We start from the raw sequence: 21,507 nt of genomic DNA, 5'->3' as shown, positions 1-21,507 counted from the left end.
TGCAATATTCTCAAACTTGTTTCATTCATAAGCGTTCTGTTACGTTATCGCTCACATTCTGGAAGGGTTGCGTAGCTCGGCCAGTCAATCACGCGCTTCACTCCAGTGTGTATGTGTGTATGTGTGTGTGTGTGTGTGTGTGTGTGTGTGTGTGTGTGTGTGTGTGTGTGTAATTTAAGCAGTACGTAAGGGTGGCATAGATCTCTTCCCAGCACCAGAGAGCACGCATGTAAAATAAGACAAGGGAACACAAAGAAAAGAGAGAAAAAAAAATGCATTTGTTTATCCTTTCGAGGCTGATTGTGGTAAGCTGCATCTAGTCAAAAAGTATGAAATGTATGAAAATGTATGAAAGGATAAGGGAAGGCTCCTTGTACTGCTGTATTCCCATCAATCATAATATAGTAGACCCTGAATTGATGCCTTTTTTCGCAAAGTTTATTTTTTCAGTGTTTTATGAAATATTTGGTGGTTTTCACATTAACTTGTATAACATTAATAAGTTGTAATATATTCCAACAAGTTTTAATGTAAACAGTGTTACTTAACCAGAGACGCTGCGTTATCAATGATGAACAGTGAATGAGTTAGTTAATGTTCATCAAGAAGGAAAAGCGTTTGCAACACACACACACACACACACACACACACACACACACACACACACACACACACACACACACACAGGCTCCAAAACTGCTCTAAAATGTAGTCCTATATTTCGCAAACGCACATTGCTATAGCCTAAAACCACCGCCTTATGAACGCTGCTGCACCAACCCCAAATGGTTACAGAGCACCGCCACAACCCTGAACTCGGGAACGCATCGTACTGACAGACCAACCGCAAGTGATTCTTTGGTGGGTAAAAGGAAAAAAGGAAGAAAAAACTATTACTACTACCACTACTACTACTACTATTACTACTACTACTACTACTACTACTACTACTACTACTACTACTACTACTACTACTATTACTCTTACTACTATTGGTGTCGTAGTATCGAAAGATCTAAAACCGAGTCAAAAATGCACATTAACAGTAAAGACTGCAAATAAATTAGTGGGATTCATAGGATGAACTTTAGAATTTAAAGAGTTATACGTGCTTTATGTAATTCACTCGTGCGCCCTTGTCTTGAATAATGTGTGCAGTTCTGATCACACTGACATTGAAAGACAATAATAACAATACAAAATAACCATAATGGAAAGAGAAGAGGATTAGGAGGAGGATTAGGAGGATTAGGAGGAGGAGGAGGAGGAGGAGGAGGAGGAGGAGGAGGAAGCATTATCTGATGTGGGACAAAGGGAAATGGTTTAGATGATCGCCTTTCATCTGCAAATGATGAACTGGAAATAAAACGGAAGAGGAGGAAGTACAGACGATGGAGCAAGATAGAAATAACAATTACTTTTATATACTTCCTCTACTTACCTGCTGCCCTCTAAACCATTTCTGGCACACACACACACACACACACACACACACACACACACACACACACACACACACACACACAGGAAGACAGGGTTACATGACTTCAGCTTCTACTACGCTTCAAGGTCACAACTCTTTGATTTAGTACTGTACATAATATTTGCTGCGCGATTACAAATTTCAGGGTGGGAAACCAACTCACGTAACCACCTTTGCAAATATGGGACTGGCGCCTTTAGTGTTTTTTCCCCCTTTTTTTCCATTATCTATTATTCTCTTTAGCCAGAATCCTCATTGTATGAAAAATGAGCAATAAAAGAGCCGGGACTAGACTGTTATGTTATCTGGCTGCTGAAAACACTATAATTTATAACAAAAATAACCTCACGAACTTCACAGATTAGCTTATCAACTCAGAACATTATCAAACAAAGGATCGTATTCTGAAACATTTCGCCGTTTTATCTCAACTACTTTTAATACGCTTTACTGAAAGGTACTAGGAATACCAAAGCTGTTTTAATGATTCTAACACGATTTTGCGTTGCTTCTAGGAAACAAATTTAAGGTAACAAGACTAATCCCCTCTGTGGCCTTGGAAAATAGGCCTGACGAGAGCCTGAAGCATTTAACAAGGATGCCTTAGTGCCTGCGTGTCAACCCTCACACACCAACACGTGCAGGCAGGAGGCGAGGGCCGCTCTTCCGCAACATGGTTCACACAACTGTGGCGTAATGGAATTTTTCTCCGTGTATTTCCATTAAGTGAAAGTAACTTGCAGCGTTCATTCAGCAGTGTTGTGGCGGAAGCTTTGAGTGTCCTTGTACGAGCCACGCTAAAAATAGATGCTTTCTTTGGCACATCTCTCACATTTTTCCTTGCAACAATTGAGTTTTTCGATTGGTGATGGAAGTTACAAGGTCTCCGGTGTTTCATCACCCGCAAACAGAGGAGAGGCGCCAAGAATGTGAAGTGTATGACGTGGCTGGCATGCCTTAAAAAAAAAAAAAAAGATATATATATATATATATATATATATATATATATATATATATATATATATATATATATATATATATATATATATATATATATATATATATATATATATATATATATATATATATATATATATATATATATATATATATATATATATATATATATATATATATATATATATATATATATATATAGATAGATAGATAGATAGATAGATAGATAGATAGATAGATAAATAGATAGATAGGTAGGAAGGGAGATAGATAGATAGATAGATAGATAGGTAGATAAGGATTTATATAAGAGATGAAAGCTGTTACGAGGTGTGAAAGAAGGATGGTAGATATTGTATGGGAGCACACACACACACACACACACACACACACACACACACACACACACACACACACACACACACACACACACACACACACACACACACACACACACACACACAATAACAAGAAATTGACGTATTCTTTGAACCAAAGCTGAAATATCACCAGCATCATAAAGGTTTTGCCGAAAATTCATCAGCGCAGGTAAATATTTCTGAAAAGAAGGTCGACGAAAACACCAAAACAAGATCAAAAGAAAATGTTTAAAAAAAGTAAATGAGGAGAGCTGAGTGGAAGATGAAGATATAGTTGTCCGCCGAAAGAGACTTGTAATTGCGAAAGAAAGGGCAAAAACAAGTTAGTAAATATATAAAAAGTGAAACGCCCTCTTTTTATACGGATAATAAACTAAAATAGAGCATAAATGTCTGTGTACACACCTTTGTGGGCGCAACAGACGAACGGCGAAACAGCAGCAGCTCCACCTGAAGGAGAAGAAACACATCCTTCATTAATAAGCTCTACGCTGTTTGGAAGCACGTGATCGTTGTACTTAACTCTACAGGCGGTAACCGTAAAACATCACCATTTGATTACCTTAAAAGTATAAAGGAACGCAAGATATCAGTGTAAATATAGGGGACCACTTATGACGCCCGTGACAGGGAGACAGACACAGGTACTTAAGCTTCTTTACACTGCTCGCATTGACTAAGGATAATTTCTTTACCTGTGTTCATATTCGCCTACTTTAAGCTAACTGTAACTCTATGAAACTGTTATTTGATGTTGTACAGGGTGAAGATAACCTGATAAAGGAAACACGTACTGTAAAAATTACCTCATTTGAACGCCCTCTTGTAATGCGGCGGGCACGGCTGGGGTGACGCTGGGTAGTAAATGTGCCGGAAATTCAAGGAGGGAAACAAAAGGAGAGGATGACTGGCGCGTAGAACGATAACATGACACGGGAAAACTGGGAGGATAGTTAGTTTACTGGTAAAATTTTTTGAATACACATTACATACTACATAATACATAATGCATACAAGAAATAACGTAAAATGTAACGGTATGCATTATATATTACGTATATCTAATATGTATTCTTATAAAATTTGTCAGTAAGTGAACTACTAACTAAGAAATAACAAATCCATAAAAATAGCAAAGAAAAAAAATCCTGACTGTCCAATATAATAATTTTACACAGCACCGGAAGACAAGCACGATTTTTCCTTTAGTTCAGTTTAGCTCCTCAGTTTATTGCATGGGTTGGTACACGCAGCCCTCCCTTGCACACCTTGCCTTGCCTAGCGATAACAATTACGTGTCTTCCTCCCCCCACCACGAGCACCCATCACCTGCATGCACGAAGATGTCTGGGTTATCTGTTACTAATTACCATCTACTGTTCCCGAGGTGTTTAATAACAAAGCAATAATTCGTTTAACCTTATGCTTGTTACAGTTTTTTTTTTTTTGTTATTTTGCTGATCCTTCGTTCCCAGAGACCCGAGCCCTGAAGTTTATAAAGTAAGTAGGTAGTCAGTCAAGGCAGTCAGTCGGGATTGCAGGGGGTTACTCTTTGCTTCTTTGCATGCACTTTTTCTACATCTTTCCTTAATGCGAGACAAGTAAATAGCAATAAAAATGATGATGATGATAATAATGATGATAATAATGATAATAATAATAATAATAATAATAATAATAATAATAATAATAATAATAATAATAACAATAAATACTACTAACACCACCATCACTACCACTACTACTACTACAACTATTATTGTCATTATTATCATTATTATTACCACTATAACCTAATTCACTTACAAAATAGTACCACCACCACCACCACCATCACCATCACCACCACTACCACCACCACCACCACCACCTCCACAACCACAACGAACAGCAATATCACTCTGCCACTGCCTCTCTCGCCCCGGGACTCATGGCGCACGTATGTCATGTACACCAATATTAATGATGAGACAAGAACATCTGGCGCCAACAGGTGTCGCGCGGCAGCCTCGGGGACACGGGAGCGGCACTGGAACGTCGCAATACAGGACGGGGTTGTGTTATGTTGTGACCATCACGAAATAAAACTACGAATAGAATTAGCACAAGAACTGGGTCACGCGTAGGAGGAGGAGGAGGAGGAACAGGAAGGCTAGGAGGAGGGAAATTGAAACACGTTGTCTGTTTGAAATGCCATCACTGTAAAAATCAACAAGACACAGGGAAAGAAAAAAGAAACATAGGTAAAAATCCTACAACACGCAAATACAGATTTCAAAGCGCATACAAGGATAACGAAAAAGGAGAGATGTGGAGAAAAAAACGTGCAGGTAAAAATTTCCTTTGTACCAAGGAACAGAGGAGAGGAAGGGAGGTGGAGGTGGCGAGGAGGCGGGAGTGGAGGGAGAAGGGATTGGTGGCACTGGGCGAGAGTGAAATGTGGAATAATAGGTGGGAGGGAATGACTCGCGGGAATATTGACGGGCGAGGACTGCAGGGAGGGATGGGGTGGGGAGGGAGGGAAGGATGGAATAGGAGAGGGAGGGAGGGTGGGTAGGGATGTTGGACGGATGAATAAAAAAAAAAAGTTAAAAGAGGTTATGTGCAGAGAGAGAGAGAGAGAGAGAGAGAGAGAGAGAGAGAGAGAGAGAGAGAGAGAGAGAGAGAGAGAGAGAGAGAGAGAGAGAGAGAGAGATGCATAGAAATAACACTTCCCCTTTCCTTCCATCTGGTCTTCATTCAGGAGTCTGCCCTCAGCTCTGCGTACAAACGAAATCAAACAGGTGGAGTGGTGCTGAATCAGTGCGTGGCTGGCTGGCTGGCTGGCTGGCGGTCAAGGTGACGAGCGGGGATGGGTGATCACGTTATGCTGCCTCGCTACCGTCAACACTTTGTACTTGGCCATGCTTGAAACTCGACCTTTCCGACAAAGACCCGAGGAGCAAACTGGGATCGGCGCGGCGTGTGACTGACTTGTGGAGAATTGTGATGTTGCAGGATAAAGGTGTTTGAAAATCGAATAAATACAAAAATTAATGAAGAAGAAAGGATTATTCAGTCCTACATGGTAACCTTTGTACGTTTTCATCACTGAGGAGAACTGCAATGTATATGTATAGAATCAAGATTATTGTTATGTTTTGTCTGCATTTTAGAATTAGATATCACCATTATAAAAGCTTGTATTGCCTCTTCAGGGAATACCACGCCCTTCAATAAAAGAGTGTTTGATTCACGAATGTTGTCAGTTTACCAAATTAATTGTAATCTTAGCTGGATCATCAGCGCTGTGAGTTCTTGTGTTCCGGTCGAGCTTAAATCATCCCTCCTTGCACCGCGCCTTCATTTCCTTTAAGGTATCGGATGATCACTATTTATGTCGTAGTTACAACATATGCCAGCAGTGCAACCTCCTCTCCCATTATCGCGTGTGCTCCCTCGAGAGCAGAACCTGCAGTTAATAAACCACAAAAGCTAACGTCTTCATCAAGTGTGCGTAATGGGAGTAATTACAGTGCGTGGAGCGTTGCCACGCCATGTGTCCGCACAGCGCAGTCAGTGTTATCCATCAATGAGGAGTAGACTTGCTGCGGAAAGATTTGCGACTCGTCCTCCACCATAAGGATCTCCTTCCCAGTGTTCTGCAGCTCAGCTTAGGGTTGGTGATACTTCTGCTACAAAAGACTGGGTCTTGTGAACCGATTTTTTTCTCAGTTATATAATTTATTAGTGAACTTAATTTCCTGAACTAAAAGTAGTAAATATAATCACACACACACACACACACACACACACACACACACATATATATATATATATATATATATATATATATATATATATATATATATATATATATATATATATATATATATATATATATATATATATATATATTTGAGAGAGAGAGAGAGAGAGAGAGAGAGAGAGAGAGAGAGAGAGAGAGAGAGAGAGAGAGAGAGAGAGAGAGAGAGAGAGAGAGAGAGAGAGAGAGAGAGAATCAAATCGTTTGAAGCCACGAAGCCTGAGCATTCCATAACGATGTTGAAAACGACCTTGCAGCGCTGCCACACTTCACTCTTATACACGCGCCACAGAACAACGCTGAGGAAAGAAATAGTCCTGCCAGTGAGCCGTAATTAAGGGCGGCGACGCGAGCAGAATAAGCCGTGAAGGAAGCAAGTTCAAGCACAAGGAAAATTAAAGTGAATTCTTCGACGCTTCAGTCATTAACAAGAGAGGTGAAGCAGTAAAATGGCAGGTCATTGAGATGCTATTCCTTGCACCCCCGAGGCTAATTACCCCAATCACACGCGCCTCACGGCCTCCCAGGTGCTCGAGGATAATGGCGGCTTATAATGACTCGGCGGCGATGAGCGGAGCAGTGAGCGTGAGGAGACTCGTTACCAGCACGGGAGGGAACACCGCAGTGACGGCTCGTAATGAGGCGTGTATAATGGCACAATTAAATATAATCGCATATAGATCCTCACGCGTGGGGGCCGCGGCGAGGGCCAGGCGCCGCGAGGGGAGCACGTGGCCTCGCTGTGGGGACGACGAGCAGGGTGCTACAGAACTGTGCCGCCGTGACCTTCCTGGCTTTATGTGGCACAGCATCGTGAGCACAGCAGTGGACTAACGGGAGTACACACACACACACACACACACACACACACACACACACACACACACACACACGCGCGAGTAATCAAATCAAACAGCGCACACGATCAGGTAGATTGGCAAAGGTCTGCTTCACTACCACGCCAGAATCTGCCCTCGTGACAACCTGTGTGTATGTATTTGTGCGTGTGTGCGTGTGTGTGTTCATACCTCCCACACAGAGGCTGGCAACTGTACGTAAAACACAGCGGATGACGACCACGACCCCCACGTCTCTCACCGCCTCACATAATGAAAGTCACGAGGAACACATAATGCACTGATGCGTTTCCAATACTAATGAAGATTGAATATTGAAGGAGCGCAGAGAGAACTTGCGCGGCCGAGGAGACTTGAAAGTACGTCACGAACACTCGAACATCAAGACGCGAACTTGGTGTCTCCGGATATTCGTGTAACTTGAGAAGGAAGTTGTAAGATCCATAAGACTTCTCTTCTGTTATCCACGACGCATGTGTACGTGAATGTATAGGTACGGAATACGTAAAGATGGAACTGATGTATGGAGAGATAGAGACGGATGGTTAGGGTGAAGTTAGGTTAGACAGGTTGCATTAGATGAACATAACTAACCTAACCTAACGTAATCTCACCTTACTTAACGTAATCTAACTTGACATAACCTAACTTAATCAAAATTTATCTAGTCTAACCTAACCTCACTTGAACTAACTTTACCTAATCTAACCTTACCTAACCTAACTTAGCTTAACCTATCCTTACCAAGTCTGATCCAATATAATCTAACCTAACCTAACCTAACCTAACCTAACCTAACCTAACCTGACCTAACCTAACCTATCCTTACCAAGTCTGATCCAATATAATCTAGCCTAACCTAACCTAACCTTACTTATTTTTTATCTAACCTAACCTACCCTACCAATTTAACCTATCCTCACCAAATCTGACCTAATGCAATCTAACCTAACCTACCCTACCCTATCGCACCGCACATCACAAAACAACACGGCTCCCAGATCCTCATACGGCCTCATACGTACGTCTGCCTCTCTGTCGCAACTTTCAAGACATGTAGCATTTCCTGAAACTACTTGTTCGCTAATTAAACTCCTTAACCCTCATCTACTTAGCACAACTCTCCCGCTGAATTCCACCGCGTTCTCTGCACACACTCCCAATAACTTCCACTAAAAAGGAAAACCCTACCACTTATGAAAAAAAAAAAAAAGTAAGCGAGTTTAGTTGTCCCTCCAGCCCCATCTAACCATGCCCTAACGTGATAACTCGAGCAATAATCCCTTCACCCAGCATAGCCAAACACTCTCTTTGTGTCCCGCTAATCCCCTCGAATTAAAGTCTGATTGCGTAAAAGAAGAGAATAAAAGGCTTGCTAATACGTACACAATGAAGCAGAGTTTATTCATCTATACATAAACCTTTTTACCGGAAACATACGCACCATACCGCCTGGCTACTTCCGTTACCAGTCTCTCTTATAGCCGTATTCAGAAACGCTTTGCTGTCTCACCACGACTATTTTCAAAGGCCGCAGAGACGATTAGCCTGGTTGTAGAGAGTATTTCTCCTGCTAATAACGTAGAGATCGCGTTAATCTGTCACTAGAACCGCAAAAACACCGTTAAAAAATCGTATAATTTCAAGTAGAGCCTTCTGAATAGTGGAAGTGAGGTGCAGGAGTGTTTTGGCCTCTCTCTCTCTCTCTCTCTCTCTCTCTCTCTCTCTCTCTCTCTCTCTCTCTCTCTCTCTCTCTCTCTCTTACTACCAGTCCCCGAGGCATCAGTGACAGCATCCACACTACACACACTATACCGTATATTCTTATTTTATTCACGCTCTTACAGGACAAAGACTCCATTCACGTAACCCACAAATCTCTCCTTTTTCAGTTCATGTCCATTCACGCGTACACCGTAAAAATGAGAAGAACAGAGAGAGAGAAGGAGAGAGAGAGAGAGAGAGAGAGAGAGAGAGAGAGAGAGAGAGAGAGAGAGAGAGAGAGAGAGAGAGAGAGAGAGAGAGAGAGCATATCTGTAAACAGGTTAATTGGTGGCGGAATCTGCAGCTCCGTAAAGGTACACATCACGTTACGCTTGCTTGTTCTCTCTCTCTCTCTCTCTCTCTCTCTCTCTCTCTCTCTCTCTCTCTCTCTCTCTCTCTCTCTCTCTCAGTACACACACACACACACACACACACACACACACACACACACACACACACACACACACACACACACACACGATTTGACCTTGCTTGACCCGCGTAATACCGGAGAAGAGAGGGAAGATGGGACGAGGAGGAGGAGGAGGAGGAGGAAGCACAGGAAGAGGAAAAAAATGAAGGAAAAGAATGGAGGGATGTGGGAGGGTGGGGCTACAGAAGAAGAAGAAGAAGAAGATGAAGTAGAAGAAGAAGTAGAGAGAGAGAGAGAGAGAGAGAGAGAGAGAGAGAGAGAGAGAGAGAGAGAGAGAGAGAGAGAGAGAGAGAGAGAGAGAGAGAGAGAGAGAGAGGACACACAAACACACAGCACACACACACACACACACACACACACACACACACACACACATCATGTTGAGGAAAATCGTCACAAGAGTAAGATCAGTGATGGTGGTGGTGGTGGTGGTGCAGAGGTGAGGGAGGCAAGGTGTGTATTAGCTAGCGCAGGGAGAGAGAGAGAGAGAGAGAGAGAGAGAGAGAGAGAGAGAGAGAGAGAGAGAGAGGGAGAGGGAGAGAGCCGCGGAGGTGAGAGTGCGGCAGAATAGATTGAGGGGAGATACCCGTGCTCTCGTGGGAAAGTTTCTCACACACACACACACACACACACACACACACACACACACACACACACACACACACACACAGTGAAAGCATAAAACCTATCTGAAATAACGTTACGATGCATATTTCCCTACAAACACTAACATTCCCGCCCCCGCAATGCACGCCACGGGTTGCATTGTCACTGCTGCACCTCCCCCAGCCACTCTGCGCCCTGGCGATTTGCTGCTGAGAAGTCTGAGCGTGAGAAGAATATACGATTTCGCAATGAGAATGAAAAAATAAGCGTGAAAAAAAAATGTAAAGTTCAGAACTTCGAGTGATTTAAAAGTGTGTGTGTGTGTGTGTGTGTGTGTGTGTGTGTGTGTGTGTGTGTGTGTGTGTGTGTGTGTGTGTGTGGAGCATCATTGGTGGTGAACAGACAGACCTTAATAAAAATCTGAGTAGTGCTGGCGAACGAAACAAAAATATACATGAATAACTGAATTGATAAAGAAGATTAAGGCATTAAATTAAGTAAAGCTGGAGGTACTCACTACATCAGCACGTGTCCTCAGCGCTCATCTCTGTCTTATTGTCCTGTGAGCCTGTGGAGAATGACACTCCTCAGTCCGGGACACAGCTAGGGTTACCGTGGCATCCGTCTTTCCACACTTTATCTTCCCCGTGTTTCTCCAGGTACACATTTATCAACCAGCCCGAAGGAAAGATTAGCAGTGGGGTGAGCTCTTTGCCTTAGCAGGAACTCGAAGCGCTGCCCTTGGATATGTGGCGCCAGGTAACAGGCTGGTATTAAACCCCGTCGGTGTCATGTTCCCTCCTCCTGGTGGTGCAAGGCTTGGTGCTCCTCGGCCGGCCAAAACAGCCTCGAGCAACGTTGTTCTGCCCACGAACCAACGAATCGTCCTTAAGCTTGTTGGATCATCATCTCCCTCCACAGTGTAAGCAAATATATTTCCCAATTTTAATCAAGTATTTCTGCACCCACCATACCTGTACTACATCTTCTCTATTTGGCGTCCTGTCTCCACATTGTAAGCAAATATATTTCCCTATTGAAGTAATGTAGTTTTATACCAGCCTCACCTTTGCTGCATCTTCCCTATAACTATTTGTCGTCCCTTTTACACATTTCATATTCAGGTACTGCAAATCTTACCCCCTCGTGTGTGATTCGTAATGTTTTATTCCTAGCGCGAATGTGTAATCCCGATACCATTTCAGAGAAGTCGCGTTTTCTTTACCCTTCATCATCCAACAAGATTCTCAGAGATAAAACCTTTCTTCTCTTTTATTACGGTCGCAGATTTACCGCGTCTTCTCTTTCATTACGACCACTAAGTTATAAGCACAGGGATTCATAAGGAGAGGCTTCAGTACGACTTAGAATCCCTCTTTGGTTTAAGTGCTGCTTTCTGTTCCCATCCTAAACAGCAAGCGTGTCTCAGCAGAGGTGGGTCACTGAAACACTAACGCATCACATCTTACCTCATAGACATCCTCCTCTCTCTCCCCCTCCCCCTCACCCCCTCTCCCTCACCCAAGTCCACAATATGGACAGTATTTAGAAACACTTTACCGTCTATCTCCACAATATGAACAGGCTCTAATGGAAGCTATTGGTGGTGTTCAAGGAAGTCTTCATGATTCAAGTGATAGATTAGCAAGTAGTCTACATTACCAGTGGGGAAAAAAATGCTTTAGGAACCCGATTAATTCTCTCTGTGTCCTCTGAAAATAGTCACGAGAGAGGAAGGCGTTTAAGAATACTGGCCTATCTCTCACCAGTGGTTCTCCCTGTCTCGCCTCTTGCTTCTCCCTCGCCACATGTCCTCAGCTTCCCACGTCGTGTCCCTGTCAACGCCTCAAAGCTTCATCAACTCTCCTGCACCAACACGTCTTCTGCCTCTCTCATGTACAGGAAGTTAGGATCCAGAACAATTAACTCCTATGAAACAGCTCACTCACTCACTCTGGAATCACCAAATAACTTAACCCCGCCATCGTAATTCTCTGTAATGAGTTAAGAAGATCCCATTACACGATTTTCACAAGTGCACGCGCACCCGCACACGCAAGCTCGCACGTAATTACTCACTCACTCACTCAGTCACTGACACACACACACACACACACACACTCGTAGTGTAGTGGTTAGCATACTCGGCTCACAACCAAGTAGTCCCGGGTTCGAATCCCGGGCGCAGCGAGACAAATGGGCGAGCCTCTTAATGAGTAGCCCCTGATCACCTAGCAGCAAGTAGGTACGGGATGTAACCTGAGGGGTTGTGACCTCGCTGTCCCGGTGTGTGGTGTGTCAGTGGTCTCAGTCCTACCCAAAGATCGGTCACTGTGAGCTCTGTGCTTTTTCCGTAGGGTAACGGCTGGCTGGGTGACCAGCAGACGACCGTAGTTGAATCAGACACACACATACACACACACACACACACACACACACGAAACTAAACTTTCCTGCCGTAATGGAATTAATGCCCCCCCTCTCTCTCTCTCTCTCTCTCTCTCTCTCTCTCTCTCTCTCTTACTAAATTATTATCTAATGTGTGTGTGTGTGTGTGTGTGTCTGTGTGTGTGTGTGTGTGTGTGTGTGTCTGTGTGTGTGTGTTTGTGTGTGTGTATGTAGAGAGAGAGAGAGAGAGAGAGAGAGAGAGAGAGAGAGAGAGAGAGAGAGAGAGAGAGAGAGAGAGAGAGAGAGAGAGAGAGAGAGAGAGAGAGAGAAAGTTTCCCTGCGTGGTGGAATGAGCTCGCCTGGTAAATAATGAGTTATCGAGGGAAAGTGAGACGTGAAAATTATCAACCAATTTCCCAGGTTCTTCGCTCGTCCCGTTACCTGATTCTTACCTGCCTCTAATTCCTTCCATTTCTGTTCCATTTTCCCATCTTTACGTGGCCTTACGCTTGCCCATTCACAGGTTTCGATCTTTCGTTTTCTTTTTTTCTTTCCTCTCTTTCCTTTTCTGTATCTGTGATCTTTTTTCAACCCTTTTCTTGTTTCTTTGTTATCTATGTAATGTGTGTGTGTGTGTGTGTGTGTGTGTGTGTGTGTGTGTGTGTGTGTTTCCATATTACTGTAGAATCTGTGTTTTTTTGTTCCTTTTCTTTCTCCCTTTGTCTCTCTTTCTATTTTAGTTCCTCTGTCTTCCCTCTGTCTGCCTCCCCCCTCTCTCTCTCTCTCTCTCTCTCTCTCTCTCTCTCTCTCTCTCTCTCTCTCTTTCTGCATCGTGTTCGTTCTCTCCTTCGTGTTATTATTTCTCCCTTATCGCTTGACCTGTTCCTTTCCCTTACGCTTCGCTCCTTTCAACCTCTATCACTCTATCGCCACTCTGCGTCTTTTTCTATTATGTTACCTATCTATTTCTTATCAGCGGCAACATATACTTTTTCTGTCCGCTTGTTCTTACGTAAATTCACCTTCTCTGTTACGGGGAGTCATGAGAGAGAGAGAGAGAGAGAGAGAGAGAGAGAGAGAGAGAGAGAGAGAGAGAGAGAGAGAGAGAGAGAGAGAGAGAGAGAGAGAGAGAGAGAGAGCGTTTGAGTGTGCTATTCCTTTCTTTTTCTCTTTTTTTTTGTCTCGAGGTCAGCGTAAAGTATCTGATGACGTGTAGATAAGGCACAGGTCAGCCAGGGCAGGGCAGGTTCTTGCTTCCGTGTCCTGCGCAGCAATTGTGTGGACTGGGAGGGAAGGTTGGATATGTGTGTGTGTGTGTGTGTGTGTGTGTGTGTGTGTGTGTGTGTGTGTGTGTGTGTGTAGTAGGTAGGTTAGGTTAGGTTAGGTTAGGTTAAGAGGTAAGTTAGCTTAGGTTAAGGGTTAGGCTTAGGTGAGGTTAGCTTAGGTTAAGAGGATAATTAGGTAGGTAGGTAAGTAATTTTGTAAGTAAATAAGTAAGAATGTATGTATGTATGTATTTGGGTATGTAATAGTGGTGGTGGTGGTGGTGGTGAGGAATAAAATGACTAGAAATAAAACAAAATACCAACACAGTGGCATATAGTTTTAACACAAACACACACACACACACACACACACACACACACACACACACACACACACACACACAGGCACCGCGTAGGTTTATAGCCGTTTGGGCAATGTTTACCTCGGCCAGATAAATGTGGCCGAGGGTGCTGTGGTATACATTTTGCCTGAATTTATATGTCCAGCTCAGGCGGTGTATTTTCAAATTATTTTGCTCACTTTTCGCCAGAAACCTCCAAACTGCACCAACCTCTCCTTTCCATTGCACGCTTTCCTTGCTTCTCCACTTCCTTCTCTTCTTCCACTCTCTTTCCTTATCGCCTCTCCTTTATCGTTTCCCTTCCTCCGTTTCTCCTCGAGGGTTCTGCTTCTATCCACTCTTTTCCCATAAAGCAACAGCGTTTTCCTTCATCTCTCCGCTTCATCTCAATCCTATACTATCTTCATGGTCTTCTCCTCTTTCACCTCCTCCTCCTCCCTCTCTCTCTTTTCGTCTTATCACCGTAATCTCCCTAACTATATTGCATCTTCTTCCTATCACTTGCTGTCCTCTCAACTTCCCATCACACCTTTATTTTCTATGACTTCTTCCCTTCTTCAGTGCCTCTTCAATCTAACATCATGACCTACATCTTCCCCTTTCCATCTTAACATCCTACTAGTCACAAATTTAACCACTTAGCCGTTACGCCCACCCCTCATCCTTCCTCTCTCTCTCTCTCTCTCTCTCTCTCTCTCTCTCTCTCTCTCTCTCTCTCTCTCTCTCTCTCTCTCTCAAACACCGAAGGAAAAAGAGGCAAGGCTTGTCTATAACCAAACGCATTGTACCTCTGGCGAAGTTACCTACATTTCTGTTGTCCTATTTATATTACTGTACATTAGAGAGTTACATATTACAATCATCACAAACAGGAGGAAATAGGTATTTATATTTTTTTTACAAGGACTGCCACGTGTAGGCCTGATGGCTTCTTGCAGCTTCCCTTATTTCTTATGTTCCTGTGTGCTCTGTTAGGACGAATAGGAATTGTTATTTTTATTTATTTATTTATTCTTTTTTTGCGTTCCCAACAGGTGATACAATAATTGATAATACCACGTAAACATTATAAGAGGCACAGCTATGAACCCACGCTGCTAATGTTATTCTGTCACGTTCATCAGGTAACAAGCTTAAGGCAATGGAATTAATTAAGAAATATGGTGAATATGTAGCACTTGTCCGTACGTCCCGGCGTGTTTGCTTCGTTCTGCTCCGTGTTGCGTGTTTGCATTATTCATTTGTTACTGTAGTTAGTGATTCAGTGACGTAGTTAGCATGGTAGTTAGATTTGTGTCATTGAAATTTGTGTTTGTACTGTGTACTGTGTGTGTGTGTGTGTGTGTGTGTGTGTGTGTGTGTGTGTGTGTGTGTGTGTGTGTGTGTGTGTGTGTGTGTGTGTGTGTGTGTGTGTGTGTGTTTCTGTGTTTGGTATTCTATTAGGGTACTGGAGAGAGAGAGAGAGAGAGAGAGAGAGAGAGAGAGAGAGAGAGAGAGAGAGAGAGAGAGAGAGAGAGAGAGAGAGAGAGAGAGAGAGAGAGAGAGAGAGAGAGAGAGAGAGAGAGAGAGAGAGAGAGAGAGAGAGAGAGAGAGAGAGAGAGAGAGAGAGAGAGAGAGAGAGAGAGAGAGAGAGAGAGAGAGAGAGAGAGAGAGAGAGAGAGAGAGAGAGAGAGAGAGAGAGAGAGAGAGAGAGATATCCATGCAACTCATCTCCATAAACCTTCAGGAGTCTAGGCAGGCATCTTGAATGCTTTTACCTATTCCTCTCTGCCTCCCCCCTCTCTCTCTCTCTGCTCAATAAATACCACCATCATTCAGCATTCAGTCCTTTAGGTTTCAGTTTTCCCCTCCACGCTGCGAGTCAATCACGCCACCGCTAGCTCAAAATCGGTCTGAAAACTCGGTCGTTCTTCCCAATTTTCTCAAAGTCGGCGGGGGAAAGATGAGGGGATGCTCGGCTGAAAGGGAGAAGGAGGATGATAGGACGGGGGATCTGTGAGCAGCTGGAGGGTGAGAGACGGGAGGGAAGGAAGAGTTTGAAAGATGAAGTGAGGCTGGAGAAAGAGAAAGAGGGGAATGGGGGAATGAATGAATGAATTAATGAATGACAGGGGAAAGGAAGTAAGTGACCATTTAAGTGGAAAGCGAAAGGGCTGAGAGGTAAAAGGGATAAATGGCGAGAAGGATGGAGGAGAGGAGGAGCAAGAGGAAAAAGAGAGATGAAGTACCGGAATGGATGACTGTGAAGAGGCAGTCGGTTTAATACGAGGGAAGGAAGGGAGAGCAGAGGAAGCGGCCATCTAAGAGAGAATAGAGAATGATAAGCTGCCACACTACTAAGGTATTGATAGAAACTTAGAGAGAGACGGGCTAGGAGTAACATAAGACCTGACAAGATCCCTAGAAGACCCCAGAAAGACCCCAAAACACTGCAAAAGACCCCAAAAGACCTTAGAAGACCCCCAAAAGACATCAGAAGTCACAAAAAAACAAAGAACAAAAGACCCCAGAGAATACCAGGAACCACCACCCTCAGCACCTTCGTCAGCGGCCCCAAGGGGAAAGACAAGTCGTGATTAATGAACGTCACTGGAGTTCCCTGGGTGGGTGAGGGAACGGTGGGCGGCAGGTACATTCAGGAGGAGTGGGCGACATGTATATTTGAGCCAGGTGTGTCTGGGTCGCGTGGAGCAGGTACATTTTAGTGGTAATTGATGGCAGGTGAGGCGAGGTGTGCTGGCTTGAAATATACCGCGTCTGTGAGATTTATGGAGGGCGTGGTGCGTTGTGGGCGCGGACGAGAGGTGGCGAGGGCGAGAGCGCGAGAGAGAGAGAGAGAGAGAGGGTTTGGGGAGGGGGGATGATGGCGCCGTTGACAGACAGATGGAGTAGCGGCCAATCAGAGGAGTAGATTGAGGGACAGGCAATGACGCTGATGACAGGGTGAGGATGGTGACCTCTCACGCACTCCCTCTCCATGCCACCCACCCTCCTCGGCCCACCCATGCCCCGCCACGCCCCCAGCAGCTCCACCCACGCGCTCAGGATGGAATATAATCGACATGTGCACTCAAGCGATGTGATGTAATTCCGTGTTGATAACTTCTTTCCACAGTTAGCAGAAAATAATGAAGCAGTTTTTTTCCACCCAAGTAAAGAAGAAAAAAAAAGATAAATGGGTAGGTAAGAACATTTTTATTTTCAACAAGCATCAATTTTTTCCTTCTGCACGTCTTTCTGATGCAATTCCAGCTGCTAAATTGATAACACTGCAAAAAGATGAAAACCTCTAATAATGTTTGAGCAAATATTTTTGAAATAACACACATTTTGCACACATTAAAGGGCAACTTCTTTTCTCTTTTTCCAGAACAATTCATGACCCGTGCTGACCTGCTATCACGGCGCCAGCAGCAGCAACAGCGGCGGCGGTGGCGGTGGTGGTGGTGGTGGTGGTGGTGGTGGTGGCGGCGGCAGCGGCAGCGGGGGCGGAAAAAGCCTGTTTTCGCCGAGTGACTTAACAGTAAACATGTGCCTGCGCTCCCGCACGCTGACCTCACCTGCCCGTGCTCCATTACTGACGTGTGCCCCTCCCACCTCCGTGACGCTAATTATAGGCATCCCCTCGCCCCATCTCTCTCTCTCTCTCTCTCTCTCTCTCTCTCTCTCTCTCACGAAAAGTCTTTTTGTGGCTCAATTCTATATTGTCTTCATTCCGATTCTCTCAGCGTCATCAAGGGAGAGGAGCGGGAATAGGGGAGGGAGGGGGAGAGAAAGGGAGGGCGAGGGGTGAGAGGGAGGGACAAAGAGGACTGGAAGGAATAAAAGGAAGCTGGAGGAAATGAGAATAAATCAGTGGATGGATGAAGAAAGAAAGACGAAGGAAGAAAGGCAGTAACAAACAAACGCACGCATGCACAAACGAATGGACAAGTGAAGAAACTAACGAAGGAGGAAGGAAGAATAAGAGGGAAAGAAGAGAGGTAATGAGAGGGAGGGAGGTGAGAAGGAAGGTCATGCACTAATATATTCATCTAGCACTTTGCCTCTTGTGTCTGTGCGCAGATTTGGGACAGACGAGTCGTTGCCTGCATTGTATATTAGCGTCAGCGTTCCTGCGTCACGGTTGACGGTGGATTTACATGACATTCCATTCCTGTACAAGATATCTTCTCTTCATAACACGTTGCTGGTTCCAAAGTTTCAAGAAGATGCTCGTATTTCTACTGCCGACGATTATTCCGGCTCATCCTTTGTTGATTCAGGCTCGTTGTATACGTCCAACACACGCACGAAACACAACATTGTACTCACGTCTTCCGTGTGCTAAGATCTGATGGTAGAATTTCCTTGTACTGCTAGCATACTAAACAGTTCTCGACAGCAAAGCGTTTCAAAGATAAACCTCCCTCGTTGACTCAGTTCCTCGTCGTCTGCAAGGAATTATAAGAAAGAAGGGAAACACAACACGAAATTAACAGTGTGGTAAGTGAAATACATTTTATTGTTATTTTGTTACTGACGGGATGGCTACCTCGAACCGCCGGCATTATTATTGTTTAGAATCCGCCACTATTTATGGCGTCGTCTGTATAGCAAAGCATCCTTGCCTCCTCTTCTTTCTCCACGTCAGGAATTTCGTACCTCCAATGTCGTCGATAGTATAACAATTGGAGTTTTCGATAAGAGATTAGACAAGCACGTGGACACTCCTCTGCAGGATGTCTGCACGCTATCATGGCAAAAATCAAGTTCTTCCGAGTGATTTTATGAAATGTAACACTTTATTTTCTCGGAGTATGTTGCAGTACTGATATATTTTATGCAATTTTTACTCTGCAACGAATTTCTTCCTTTCCCGCAGACCGCGATTGGAAGTAACGGTGAGTGGAAAGGAGCCGTCATGTTTACTCTACTAAGTGTCGTATTATTAGGTAATGTAGCTTATCACATCTCGCTAATCCCGCATAAACCAACCTGTACCTTCACTTCACTCTTTCATCCCTTTCACCGGCAAACTCAGAGACGATTTATCTGTCGTCTTATGACTTGAACGGTCTCAGGAGAGGAGTATCGGGGGCATCGGAACTAAATTGGCATCCATTTTGAACTCTTCTCTGGTTGAACTTTTTTTTTTTTGTGTGCCGTTGGTTAGCCACGCAAAAAAAAAACAAAAAAAAACCTCTTATAAGTACCAATGGGTTTGTTTGCTTGTTCTTTGTGTCCATTTGTGTTTCATACCAGGGAGATCCAATATCACTCAAAGAACTAGCAAATGAACTACACGATCTTACATTTACCAGAATCCTCCTTCCCTCTCTCCTTTGTAAATTTGTGTCCATATCGTTATCATTCCCCTTCCTTCCATACCCTTTTCCTTACTTATTGTGTAACCTCCCGTTTCACTATATCACCCATCTCTACTCCTCCTTTCACTCCACATTTCCCTATCCACCCCATTCCATCACTTCCCTCTTCCTCCTTCCCTGTAGTACCTCTCGTCCCCCATCCTAATATTACCCCACTCTCCTCCTGACTCCACATCTCTCTACCCCCAATTCCATCACCTCCTTCTCCTCCCTTCTCCCCCCCTCAACCTCCCCGCCCGCTCCCTGACAACGCGGCCTCATAAACGCCCATCGACCAGAGTGTACGAGTATAGTGCGGGAAATGTATAGGAAACTGTGGGCGAAATGGCGTGCGAAATAGCTTGTGTATGAAATGGTCGGTGTAAGAAATGGGCGGAGTTCGAAATTGTCCGTTTACAGAGTGACATGTTTACGTATATGTTTGTAAATTAACTTGGATGGCGCAACTTGGTCCCCCCCCCCCCTTACAACGATCAGCTCAGTAAGTAGTGCCTGGTGATGTGATGTGTTGTGATGTGCTTCCCTTGTGTGTGTGTGTGTGTGTGTGTGTGGTGGGGGTGGAGGTTCTTTCTATACAGTTCACACCTGAGACTCTTCGTATAATCATTCATGGGGTTCTGAATACCTATTTATAGTACGTAAGGAGTTTGTGAAGGCTGGATTTGATTGGTTCATGTGTTAGGCATATGATGTGGTGATGACTGCTGTTGTAAATACGTGTTGGTGGATTGTTTGGTAGGTTGAAGTTATTATTTATGCAGTATATAGTATATAGAGTGTCTGTCTGTGTGTGTGTGTGTGTGTGTGTGTGTGTGTGTGTGTGTGTGTGTGTGTGTGTGTGTGTGTGTGTGTGTGTGTGTGTGTGTGTGTGTTTATCTCCGTCCGTGTTCAGCGTAAACTGTGAAAAAAAAGAGAGAGAGAGAGAGAGAGAGAGAGAGAGAGAGAGAGAGAGAGGAAAGAATAGGTGTCAACAAAGGGACTAATTTACATGCAACATTACTTAAGTTAAAAAAAAAAAAGTAAAACAAAGACTGAAAAAAAAAAAAAGGAAGAAAGTCGCGTCCAGATGTCAAATGAGATAAGAAGAATAATTTATGAGCGAAATAACTCGCGCGAAAACAATAATACGTACTCATAAAATATAAATTAATGTCTGGAAAAAGGTGCAAGTGTGGACTGTGTGTTATTGAGCAAGTACCTCATTGTATAAGCACTAAAAAATTATTATTATGTTGGCAATTGACGAACGAAACAAAGGTTCTATAAAATAATAATAATAGTAAAGAAGTTATGATACATGAGAGGTGAGTACAAGGAAGAAGAGAAACTATCACAGCGAAGTTAAAATAGTATCATAAATCACTGTTGAGTTAGTGGTGGTATAAAGACTCTGTGTAAAGATTCAAAGATGAGTGAGAAACCCCAATCATAAAATAAATAAATAAATAAAATAAAGCAAGTGAATAAACAGAAAATAAGACAAATAAATATATAAAAACAAGATAAAAGTGCAATAAAATAAAATAAAGATAGAAATGAAAGGAAAGAATAGAAGGAAAAGGAACAAAGAAAGAAGCTTGGGAAGTAAATGCAGTGAAAATATAATGTAAAAATAACACCACTTTTTGATACCAACTGACGTGTTTAGCGAACAAACGCAGTAAGAAAAGTGAAGTGTTATTTGAAGGTGTAGGAGCTGCCGTACTGGAAAGAGAGAGAGAGAGAGAGAGAGAGAGAGAGAGAGAGAGAGAGAGAGAGAGAGAGAGAGAGAGAGAGAGAGAGAGAGAGAGAGAGAGAGCGCAAAAGTAAAAATAAAAGAAAAGAAAAATTGAGAGCAA

General features: G+C 43.5%; 1 long non-coding RNA gene across 2 annotated transcripts in view; it reads right to left on the bottom strand.

The window, feature by feature from the left end:
- LOC135091259 (uncharacterized) overlaps window positions 1-21,507 on the bottom strand; it is a 185,719-nt gene that overhangs the window by 36,871 nt on the left and 127,341 nt on the right. For both annotated transcript variants that reach the window (XR_010262452.1, XR_010262455.1), the window contains exon 4: window positions 3,226-3,270. This is a non-coding gene — a long non-coding RNA (uncharacterized LOC135091259). The remainder of the gene's footprint in view (window positions 1-3,225; window positions 3,271-21,507) is intronic.

This window comes from Scylla paramamosain, chromosome 3 (genome assembly GCF_035594125.1).
Source record: "Scylla paramamosain isolate STU-SP2022 chromosome 3, ASM3559412v1, whole genome shotgun sequence".
NCBI lineage: Eukaryota > Metazoa > Arthropoda > Malacostraca > Decapoda > Portunidae > Scylla > Scylla paramamosain.
The sequence above is the reverse complement of the archived record's forward strand: the minus strand, read 5'-3'. Positions and strand labels throughout refer to the sequence as shown.